The sequence below is a fragment of the Lactuca sativa genome, chromosome 3, assembly GCF_002870075.4.
Source record: "Lactuca sativa cultivar Salinas chromosome 3, Lsat_Salinas_v11, whole genome shotgun sequence".
NCBI classification, from domain to species: Eukaryota; Viridiplantae; Streptophyta; class Magnoliopsida; order Asterales; family Asteraceae; genus Lactuca; species Lactuca sativa.
This window is the reverse complement of record NC_056625.2, coordinates 96,365,101-96,376,703: the sequence shown is the minus strand read 5'-3', so window position 1 is coordinate 96,376,703 and position 11,603 is coordinate 96,365,101.

Genomic DNA, 11,603 nt, shown 5'->3' with positions numbered 1-11,603 from the left:
TTAATAATCCAAGATCCTCGAAACATAATTCTTGCTTTGGTGTGTACAATCAAGTCGGTGCCGTCCCGTGATACTGAGAAAACCTGAAACACATAAGACATAACATGGTAAGCACGAAGCTTAGTGAGTTTCCACAAAATACTACACACAACACATTAGCCACTCGAGGCTATAACTCAATTAGACCCTCTGGTCGATGTGTCTCAGTGGGACCCTCCAGTCCTATAGCTCGTTGGACCCTCTGGCCCGGTCTAGCTCGTTGGACCCTCCGGTCCGGTCTGTAAAGCTCCGCATAGCATAAATCACAAAGAAATAATGCACAACATAACACATAAAGCAGGATAACATAATACTCAATGTAAGCACATAAGACCTTCCGGTCACACATAACTACCACTCAAGGTAAAGTATAGTGAGAAGACTCACCTTGGATGAAGTACGGCCCCTAAACATGCTGCCGTTGCACACCGGCCTCTAACACTATGCCAAACCCATAGTCACCCTAATTAGGACCCAAGACTATACCCTTACTCATTAAGTCTAAACATAGTCCACTAACTCGGTCCACAATAACTCAAACTCCTTGGGCCCACCAAGGCCCAATACTAAATGGGTCCACTCAAATCTCAACCCTTAAACTTGAGTAAAAGGCAAGCCCAACACAAGGGCCCACTAATGGCCCAATCTTCCCAATTGGGCCCAACCCCAAATGGATTTAACCTTACAGTCCATAACCCTTTACAAATTCTCGGGAGGGAGAAAAGACCATTTTGCCCCTCTAAATCCACATTTGATCGATTCCCTAAAAGTCAACGAAGAGGTCAACACACGGTGTATACGCTGGGTGTACGTCTCACTATGCTGGGTGTACGCCTAGCCATGCATGCAACGGGGGTGGCTCAGCACTACGCCGCGCGTAACTGGGAGTACGCTCAGCGTACATCCCAGTCTTGTTCATTCAACTCTATTGGTCTTTACTCATTAAGATAAAAGCTACCATCTCAGATCTCGGTCCAATAAAGTCTCTTATAGCATAAAGTTGGTGACTTTAAGCCCCCTCATGGCTGAATAAGTCTAGATCTCAATTAATCTCACTCATTCACCATAAAAATCCTTGTATCTCTTAAAGGGGAAGGTCTTGACAACCAAGACTCCATTTTTATGAACTCTAACGTCTTAATACATCAAGGAGGACAGGTACAAGGTTCTGGGGTGGACCAACCCATAAAGCTTCAAGCTTTGGGGACATAAACCCTAAAATGGACCTTTAAATGAACTATGCAAAATAAGAGTAAAGCTTTGAGCTTGATACCTCTGAATGATGCTTCATCCTCAAGGAAACTCAAATCCATAAGCTTGAACATCCACTCTTCTTCTTTCAAATTTCCTTCTTCTCAAAAGAATCCTACAAGATTACTTCCTAAGCCTCCAAAAGCACTCACAAGCTAATAAACGAGATCTAGGGTTTTGAGAGGAGGAAGGTGTGAGAAAATGGTGGTTGGATATGAAGGCATGATGTTCTTTAAATAGGGATACTCCAATAGTTAGGGTTTTTCTTCCAAGACTATGGTGTGGTGTTGGAATTCACTAAGCTTCATGCTTACCATTTTCCTATAAACAATTGTTTCAATCTGCATGTACCATAGGGAAAGGCAAGACGTGATAGTAAACATGGGAGAGACTTCATGTTTTATGGGAGAGACTTCATGTTTCATGGGAGAGACTTCATGTTTTATTTCTGGTATGTTGATTTGATTTTATTCTGCTGCTAACGGTTTTGGTTAAATGCTGAAATGAACTGTATTGTATATTAACTAAATAATTTTTTAAAAATTTTAAATTTATTGTAATTTTTGGGACGTTACACTACTCTACAACCTAGAGACATGCCAAGACTTCCAATATGGAGAACGAAGAGAAACCAAGAAAGAATGCTTTCTTAATCGACAAGAAGGAAATCTCCTTTGATGAAGATGATAGAAAAATATGTGTTAGATCTCCATCATGATGACTTGGTAATAACATTATATGTAGCTAACAATTTTTCTTTAAAATAATCTTGATAGATGGTGAGAGTTCAGTCAACATCATCCTACTTGAAACTCACAAGATAATGAATATCTTGGATTCTGAGACAGTCCGAGATCTTTAGTGTTGATTTTATTTAATGGTGAAACCAAGAATACGATTAGAGAAATCAAATTACCAATATAAATTTATGGAGTTTATTCTATTCAACACTTTTATGTAGTAGATTCTTTATCTTGTTATAATATTATCTTAGGAAGTTCCTAGATTGATGACATGACGGTTTTTCATTCGACATATCACCAATGTGTTAAGATGCCAACAACTTGGGGGTAGTCAAGATTAGTAGTGACCAACCTGAAGAAAAACATTGTTACACAACATCCATAAAGAATCCAACTATACGAAGACAAGAATAACAATTAAAGAAGACATCACAAGATGTCCTAAAATCTCAAGAAAGCAAGATCAAAGAAGTTTCACTAACTCTTGAAGCTCCCAACATCAAAGTGCTATTTGGAATTAACATTGACAAAATATTGAGCAAAATCTTACCGAGTTCCTAAACCAAAGAAAGTCAACATTCACATGGCAACACAAAAATATGAAAGGTATATCCAAAGATGTAATAACTTATAAGTTGAATATTGTCACAAGTTTCCGGTCCATACATAAAAAGGAAAAAATATCACCACCTGAAAGAAGCTTGATCTTTTAATAAGTAGTCGAAAGGTCACATAAGGCCAATATGATCAAAGAAGTATCACTTCGGAACTTGTAAAAAATATTGAACCTTCTCTTCAGTATCCTCCTAAGGAGGAAACAGAGAATTGTGCAAGATACAACAAAAAAGTCTAACTTAATATTGTTTTGGTCAAAAATCATATAAATAACTTTGTACACCAAAGTAGTAAGTGTGGTGTGATGTTTTGTATAAATATTTGAGAAAATAATTAGTAATCTACTGAAGATTTTACAAGGTACCAAAGATCTTGAACGTGGTCAAGATCTTGAGAATATAATAGAAATGTTGGTCAAGATCATATTGATTCAATATGCAAAATCTATTCAGAATCTTAATTGTATTTAACATGTAGAAAAATAGATGTTTGGAATATGGGACAAAATTGGTGTTAATGTTGTAAATATGTTAAATGTGCTAAAAAGTATCAAAATGTTCAGTATGCTAAACAAATGCTAAATGCTCGAGTTTTTAAATAATGATTGCAATGTATTAAGTAATATATAAAAATGTTAGAAGATATTGAAGATCTTGAATATTGTCAAGATGTTAAAGATAAAATACAAATACAAATAAATATTATAAATGCTTAATAGGGTTGAGATATCCAGAAGTTAAAAATATGCTTAAGATGTACAAGAAAACTCTCTATAAGCGAATAAATAACGTAAATGGTTGAAAGATGTTTAAGATATGAAAAAGTAATAAGATATTTAAGACTAGGTTACAACCCGTGAAAATCACGGGTAAAAGATTTATAAAATTTATATTAAACAAATAAATATAAGTTTTGTTTAGACTCTTATATTAATTATTCAAAATTAATATATATTTTATTTGAATTGAATGTAGAAAAACACAATCAAACAAAAAATAACATTGATATAAGAAGAATTAAATAAAACATAAATGTAATACAAATAAATAACACAAAGACACCTTAAAACAACTTTAAAGCCTTACAGATAATAATACATTTGAAAAAATTCATTTATTTGAAAACTTAGATGCATCAACTGTAATTGTACAAATGTTAATTTTAATTGTCGTTTATACTACTTTAGATAGACTGTTTACTTTATCTTAATTTTTTATCATTTATTTTTCAAAATATAAGCTAAAAAATTAAATCCATGTTGTAAAGAAAAGAATTTCAATATAAATGACCAAACATATGGACGTATCATATTTCAATGTTTAAATTTAAAGCAAAAGATTTTCTAATTGATTTTGGTTCCTTTTATAATATTTTCCCTCCACAAATGTTAAAAGTTTAGAAGAGTTGTCTAATGACAAGAATGTGTTTTTTAAGTTAATATATATATATATATATATATGGTTAGGTTCATGTGAGACGGCTTAATTTTGTGAGTTTTATTTATTTATTTATTTTTAGTTAATTTAAGTTCCAAAAATAATATTTAAAAAAAGAATTTTTGGATTTTTCCATTTATTTTGTATTTTAAAATTATTTTTTAGAATATGTACAATGTAATATTCTATTAGAATATTTAACGTATTTTTCAAAAAAAAATGGAATTTATTTTTATTTTTTTAGTTAATTCAAGTTCCGAAAATAATATTTAAAAAAAGAATTTTTAGAATTTTTCCATTTATTCTGCATTTTAAAATTATTTTTTAGAATATGTCAGTGTAATATTCTATTAGAATATTTCACGTATTTTTCAAAAAAAAAAAAAAAACAGAATTTTTTTTAGTTAATTCAAGTTCCAAAAATAATATTTAAAAAAAGAATTTTTGGATTTTTCCATTTATTTTGTATTTTAATTTTTAGATTTGGTCTCACGGTCTCACAAAATTAGAATGTTCTCAAATGAACCTGAACCTATATATATATATATATATATATATATATATATATATATATATATATATATATATATATATATATATATATATATATATATATAGAGAGAGAGAGAGAGAGAGAGAGCTAGGTTCAAATGTTTTTAGCAAGTATTGTGTGCCTAAATGCACCAATGAGAATTCAAGAAATAATAAACAGTTAAATAAATCATTTAAGGGTATTTTGGACCTTTTATACTTTTAATTAAGGAAATCATTTAATTGAATCTTGCTATTAAGGAAATAGAATAAGTATATTTGACCTAGTCTCTCTCTTAAATCATGTCTAATAAAACCTCCAGAATCCTCAAACGCTTTTCACTCCTAGTTCACCAACCGGAAGATGCGATTGAAAAATTCTTCAATGGCGGAAGATGCGAAGGAAGGCAGTCAACGGTTCTTCGTTCGTCTCCCGTCGTCGACAGCAAAGAAGATCAAGCGGAGTATCCCCCCTGTACTCATCTTCGTCGGATTAAGGAGTAGAAGCACGATTGGAATCAGAAATCGGGAAGCACCTCCACTAATTCACCGATTCGAAGGAGGAGGAGGAGGAAAATATCAATTCCATGAAATCGTTTATCACTAATCGAGTCATCTAGCATCAAAATCAATTCTAATCTTATTAATTGATTTTGTGTTTGAACTAAATCAATCTGTTGAACAGAAATCGGGGAAAAGCAACAGCAGCAGATGGCGGTGAAGAGGTGCTCGGTGCCTGTTGTGGAGTCTGCAAAAAGAGGTGAAAACAAAGGCAACAGGGGATTTTAGGTCGTCAACGACACCACCAAGAAACTAAATTGGTATGCTCTTGTACTAATCATAATATATTTTTTTAGTTGTATCTTCAGTTCTTGACCACCAAGAAACTGAATTGATAACAGTCTCACTAATTTTTTTTTTTTGAAGAAATTGAAGAAGCACACCAAGTGTTCGATAAAATGCATAGTTGAAATCTAGGTTTTTTTACTGGTTTTGGTCATGTTATTTGGTGTAAAAATAAACCATTAGTTAATTGTTAGTAAGAATTTCAATTGTAATTCAGATACTTGTGTAAATGAATTTCAATGTCTGCCACATTCTATTAGAATGATTAATTGTTTATATGCATTATAATAGAATTTTGGTTAATTGTTTATATGTATTTTGATAGAATTTCAATGTCTGCAACATTCTATTAGAATGGTTGTATTGTGTACTTCAGAATTTATAGTATGTTTTTTTTAGTTACAGCTTAAATGAATCATTCTTGCAGAATGTCTTTTAGAATGATGTTAGTAACAATCATCAATTTGATGCCTATTATTCGCAAAAGATTTTTAAAAGAATGTTATTTGAGTGCATTTTGTAATGTTTTCTGTCAGAATTTATTTATATAAATGTATTATGTTATAATGTCTTTACGAATGTTTGTTAACTAGTATATTTGTTTAACGGGGAATACTAACGAGTAATGTATCTTATTCTTTCAGAATTACATAGAGAAGGAATTCAAGTATATATGCGAAGATCAAGTGGATTATACGGACCACTGAAGAAGATCAAGTGTATTTGTTCAATAATTGTATATTCATGAATGCTATTTTTTAAGAATTTTATTCATCTTTGATGATATTCTTTTAGAATATGTATAACTATTTTAAATGTATAAGGATATTAGTTTGTAAGAATATAAATGAATTTGTTTTTTATTTCACAAATCAAATATCTGCATTGGAAATATATTCAACAAGAATAAAATCGAAAATATATTTACTAGTTTATGGTTCGCATTCTGTCATTCTAACAAAATAATATTCTATTAGAATAAAGTTCTGAAAGAGCATCATTCTAACAAAAAAATATTCTGACAGAATAAAATTGGTAAAAAATTGAAATTGAATTAATAAAAAATTCAGATTTTTTAAAATTAGGATAATTAATCATCCCTAAAAATCCGAAAATTTCCTTTTATAAATGTAGTTAATTGTCCAAAATACCCTTTTGCTTAAAATTATGTGATTATATGCTACATGTTACCCCATTGTAATATCATACACTCTCAAATCATGTCCATTGATTAATTTCGTCCATTGGTCCGGATCTGTGCATTCTGGCACATAATACTTAGTAAAAAAAATAACCTAAGCATATATATATATATATATATATATATATATATATATATATATATATATATATATATATATATATATATATATTTGTACGTTTTTTTAAATATACGTATATTATCAGCTTCTCTAGGTCGGAGATATTTATGATAAATGGAAAATTTAGATTATTGAAAAGTTGGAGGGGTGGGATTATGGTAATAAAAATAAATGAAGTGTTTTATAACATAAAACACTTTTAATAACATATCATTTGCTTTAATAACATATTTTCGTATATACATGTAACGATTTAATCTACTTTAAAGGGTTGCAATTCTTATTTTTCTAACTTCAATTTCAATTTTTATAATGCCTGAAATAAATACCATAATTTTGTTTATTTTTTAACTTTAACATGTAATATATTTTAAGAAATTATGGTAATACTTTCATAACCGCCATAGGGCTCCTTTACAGCCTAGATGCAACATCAAAACTTAAAAAATAAAAACTCGTTGAGTTTAGTAAATCTTACAATTAAACCAACCAAATAAACCTGATAACTCATGTTTACCTAGCCAATATGATATAAACCTACAAACTATATGTCAAAAAAATGCAAAACATCAAAAGAATAATAACTTTATATAGAAAAAGATTGTGTCATTCCATATTTGCACCACTTTTCTACTTTATACTATCAATTTTTTGTAACTTATTATGAATTATAAAAATGAGCAAAAAATAGATATTGACAAAGCAAGAAAATGAACAGTCACTTTTGATTTTTTCCAAAACCATCATTGCAATTGGTCTGAATCGCTTTCGGTTCCATTTTTTGTTGTAGGAAATATAGGGGGCTTTTAGTTTGCAACATTTGCTGGGATTTTGCTTTAATTGGAACCCAGATCCCTTTAAATCATGTGTTTGGTTAAAAAAAGAAAAGAAATTGAATTACTTCACTACCCATGAATTACCTTAGCTAAACGAATTCAAAAATCCTTCCTATCTTCCACATAAATTCAATTCATATCACTCACTCACAATTTAAATTAAAATAATACCCATTAACACTATACATTATTTACCAAAATTCCTTTTGCCCATGGTTTTTCAATGCACTCAATAGTTTATGCTTTCTCAATAAAAAATTGTTAACTTTTTAACTTGGGAATTCTATATCCATCAATAATAATAAAATATGAATTAGGGGAATTACCTGAACATTGACAAGATGTAGTGAAGCTAACAAAAAGGGGAATGTGTAGCCAAAAGGACTATTTGGTCAAATTTTAGAATGAAAAAGTGCCCCCTAAAATGAGTTTGATAGAATAAAGAACTTCAGAAAATCATCATTAAAAAATATTTTTTACACAATTAGAAGGTGTTGGTAGCCAACCCATAACATGTATCTATAGACCAAGGCATGTGAAACTATGGTTTAATCCCAACTTGTTTTAACTGTTTCCCAAGCTTCAAATCAAAAAGCATATAACACATTTCATGTCTATATAAACCAAAAAGTTCCTCTGTTTTTAGGATCATAGTAACATATAATAGATGAAATATCATAGAACTCTAGGTTAGAAAGTTACCTAAGTTTAAAGTTGAAAATCAAGGATTGATAGCGATGCTTGAAGTATGTTGCTTTCACTGAAATCAACAAATGGATAATCATAAATGCTATGCTGAAATCAAAAAATTATGAAATAACCAACATGCGGGTGAGAGAAATATATAGCGTTCATCTAAACAAATATGGAAAAAGATTTCAGGACCTTATCCTTATTGTCCAACAGGTTCTAGTGCCTTTTACACCAGATCCTCTCCTGAATACAAAAATATCGGTGAACATGGGAGAAAAAGAAAAAGGGAAGAAAACAATGAATGTTATACTGATGGGGATGAAGTAGAAACAATATGAGAAGATTAAGCTGCAAATAAAGATGAGAGAACATTAGAATTAGATTAACCAACAAACATAGACCTAGTTGTGGGCATGTGTTTAGATGTTGTATGAAATAGATAGACAAATATGGGTAAAAGAACCTTAAGAAAAGTCCAATAACCATCATGTAGGGGGTCAAAGGTGCCATAAAGAATAACCGTCCCATAGGAATTCGATAGAGAAACATTACAAAATTAGGTGCAAGCTTCGGATTTGATTATATGGCGGATTTTTGATATCTGATTACTAATCTTGTGTATGTAATCAAATAAACTGAAACTCAATCAATATTTATGAATACAAAAGAAAAAAAAAACCTTGAATTCAAAAACCTCAATTCTATTAACCAAAAGTCACAACATCGGCTATCTACAATTAAAAAATCCTAGTTATCATCATACAGAGAAAATACCTAACTCATGAAGTCTTGATGAGGAATTTTGAGAGAAAATAAGTAGTTGAGGAAAAGCTCTAACGTGATATCGTTGCTAAAATCGAAGAGGAGCTTGATGCGGCTTCACCGATAGAAAATGGAAGATGATTAGGGTTTTAGAGAGAAAATAGAAAAAAGATCGGTGATTAATGTATTTAGCAAGATTTATGGAGCTGTAGCATGAGAATTTGCGAGATTTATGGAGATTATAAGGCCTTACGGTTTTGAAGAAAAAAAAAGGGTATTTTAGTATTTTTTTTTAACAATAGCTCAGGATAGCTCAAGAAGAAGACACGTGTAAAAAAAGGATTATTTTATTAAGTATGGAGATGGAGATGTGTAAAAGCAATGTAGATTTAATATGTTTGGATATAAATGTGAAAAATATTTTGGATATATGAAGTCCTAAGATATTGGAAGAATACCAAAGTTTAAGATCTGTGAAACATGTTTTGGGCTCAAGATGTTCAAGGGGCCTTAAGATTCACGATGTCTGAAATAAGTAACAATTAAGGGTATTTGACAGAAATAAATGTAAATATAGATAATGCAACACAATATATACGAGGATAGCCCTTGATCACTCAAGATATTGAACATAAAACCTTGGGAGGTGAAAATCGTCACCCTCCCTTATAAATATTATTAAAAAAATTAAAAATGATATAAAACCTTGTGAGGTGAAAATCGTCACCCTCCCTTATAAATATTATTAAAAAAATTAAAAATGATTATAGATGCAATCGGATTGTGTAGTCTAAAAGATGACTAAGAGAGTAAAGAGTTTGAGGCCTAATTAGAAGTGATTGTGCCGCATGTGTTGTGAAGTGATCTATTTATACATTTGATGGCTAACTAACTTTTCTACAAATCAGGCATCTTCCTTTATCTTCTCTTAGCAAGGTATTTTAGAAGTAATCACGTTTCTTCTTTGTTGCCCACGTGTCTATTCATTTGTCCATGCCTTTTTGATTAAGTCTCTAACCCTGGCATATAATATTACAAGAAATACAATGGCAGCCCTAAGATATTGACTAGTTCAAGATCTTCGGCCCTTCAAGATGTTTGTGTAAGTTCAAGATGTTGGACATAATAAAGTAAGGATACAAATTTGACCCACCAAAATCGCCCATAGAAATTACATCTTGAGGATTTTGAAAGATGGATTTTTCTCAAGATTAGTCTTACCACTTCGGTATTGATGCTTTAAATAATATTTTCTTGCTATAGATTTGAGAATAAAAGCATAAATATACAAGAAAAAACTAGACTTTCATAAGGCAACATCAAAATATTTGATAACATAGAATAAAATTTGAAACATCTTAGTTAAAAATCTAGAGTTCTTAAGAAAATTTTAAACATAAGAAAAAAATTGAAATTTAGAAATAATTTCTAAAGGATTTTAACTTCTGAAATAATTTTTGAAAGATCTTTGAAAGGTAAGAAAACTCGAATTTTTTTGAGTAATGTTAATTTTCAAAAAGCTAATGCAAATTCGTTATCATATAGTTTTCAAAGAGATCTTGATTAGAAAAATGTTAAAGAGCATAGACAAAATTTTTGAAGACGAATTTTGAAAGACATAAATGTTAAATCTTAGGAAAAAACATGAAGATAAGTGTGAAAAACTTTGAGAGAAAATAAAAGAGAACTTCGAAGAGTCAAATATTTGAAAATGCTCAAGAATGAATTGAATTTTCATTTTATTGAACATCTTGGTACTTGTGAACATGCTAATGTCCATGCTTAGTTATTCGTAGCTTAATACATAAGTGTTAATTTCTTGGGATTTTGTCAAAGATATTAGGATTTTCCTAGTGTCGTAGTTAACATGTTAATGTTAAATGTGTGCGTGTACTTTCTCATTGTATGACATATCCCTGTCAATCCATTGATATAAGTCTTTATGATCCAACATATATCTAGTAATAAGTGGGTTTCTGTAACGACCTAATTTTCACGTCCAAAAATTTCATTTTTGATTAAGTGATTTGCTAAACATTTGTAATAAAATATCAACCGATCATATCATTTCATAAAACATGTCTCGTGTCTGAAAACCGAATCGTAAAAACATAATAATGTCAGAGTACAAATCCCAGAATAACTCATAGTGCGGAAAACAATGTGTGTGTCTAATGTGCCGCTACCACGCCAGCTCCTTCCCCTTCGCTGAAGAGGTACTTGAAACCAAAACTGTAACTGTAAGCATGAAGCTTAGTGAGTTTCCCCATCATACCACATACCATACAATCACATAACATACATACTGTCGGTCAATTCTGGGGTGCCCGACCTGCCCGATACGGCCATTCTGGGGTGTCGACCTACCTGTACGACCATTCTGGGGTGCCGATCTACGCGTGTCAAGCCATTCTGGGGTGCTGACCTACCCATGTCAAGCCATTCTGGGGTGCTGACCTACCCGTCAGTCCTAACAATTGACCCTCGGGGACTATTCCACCCCTACTGCTACTATCACATATATCATAA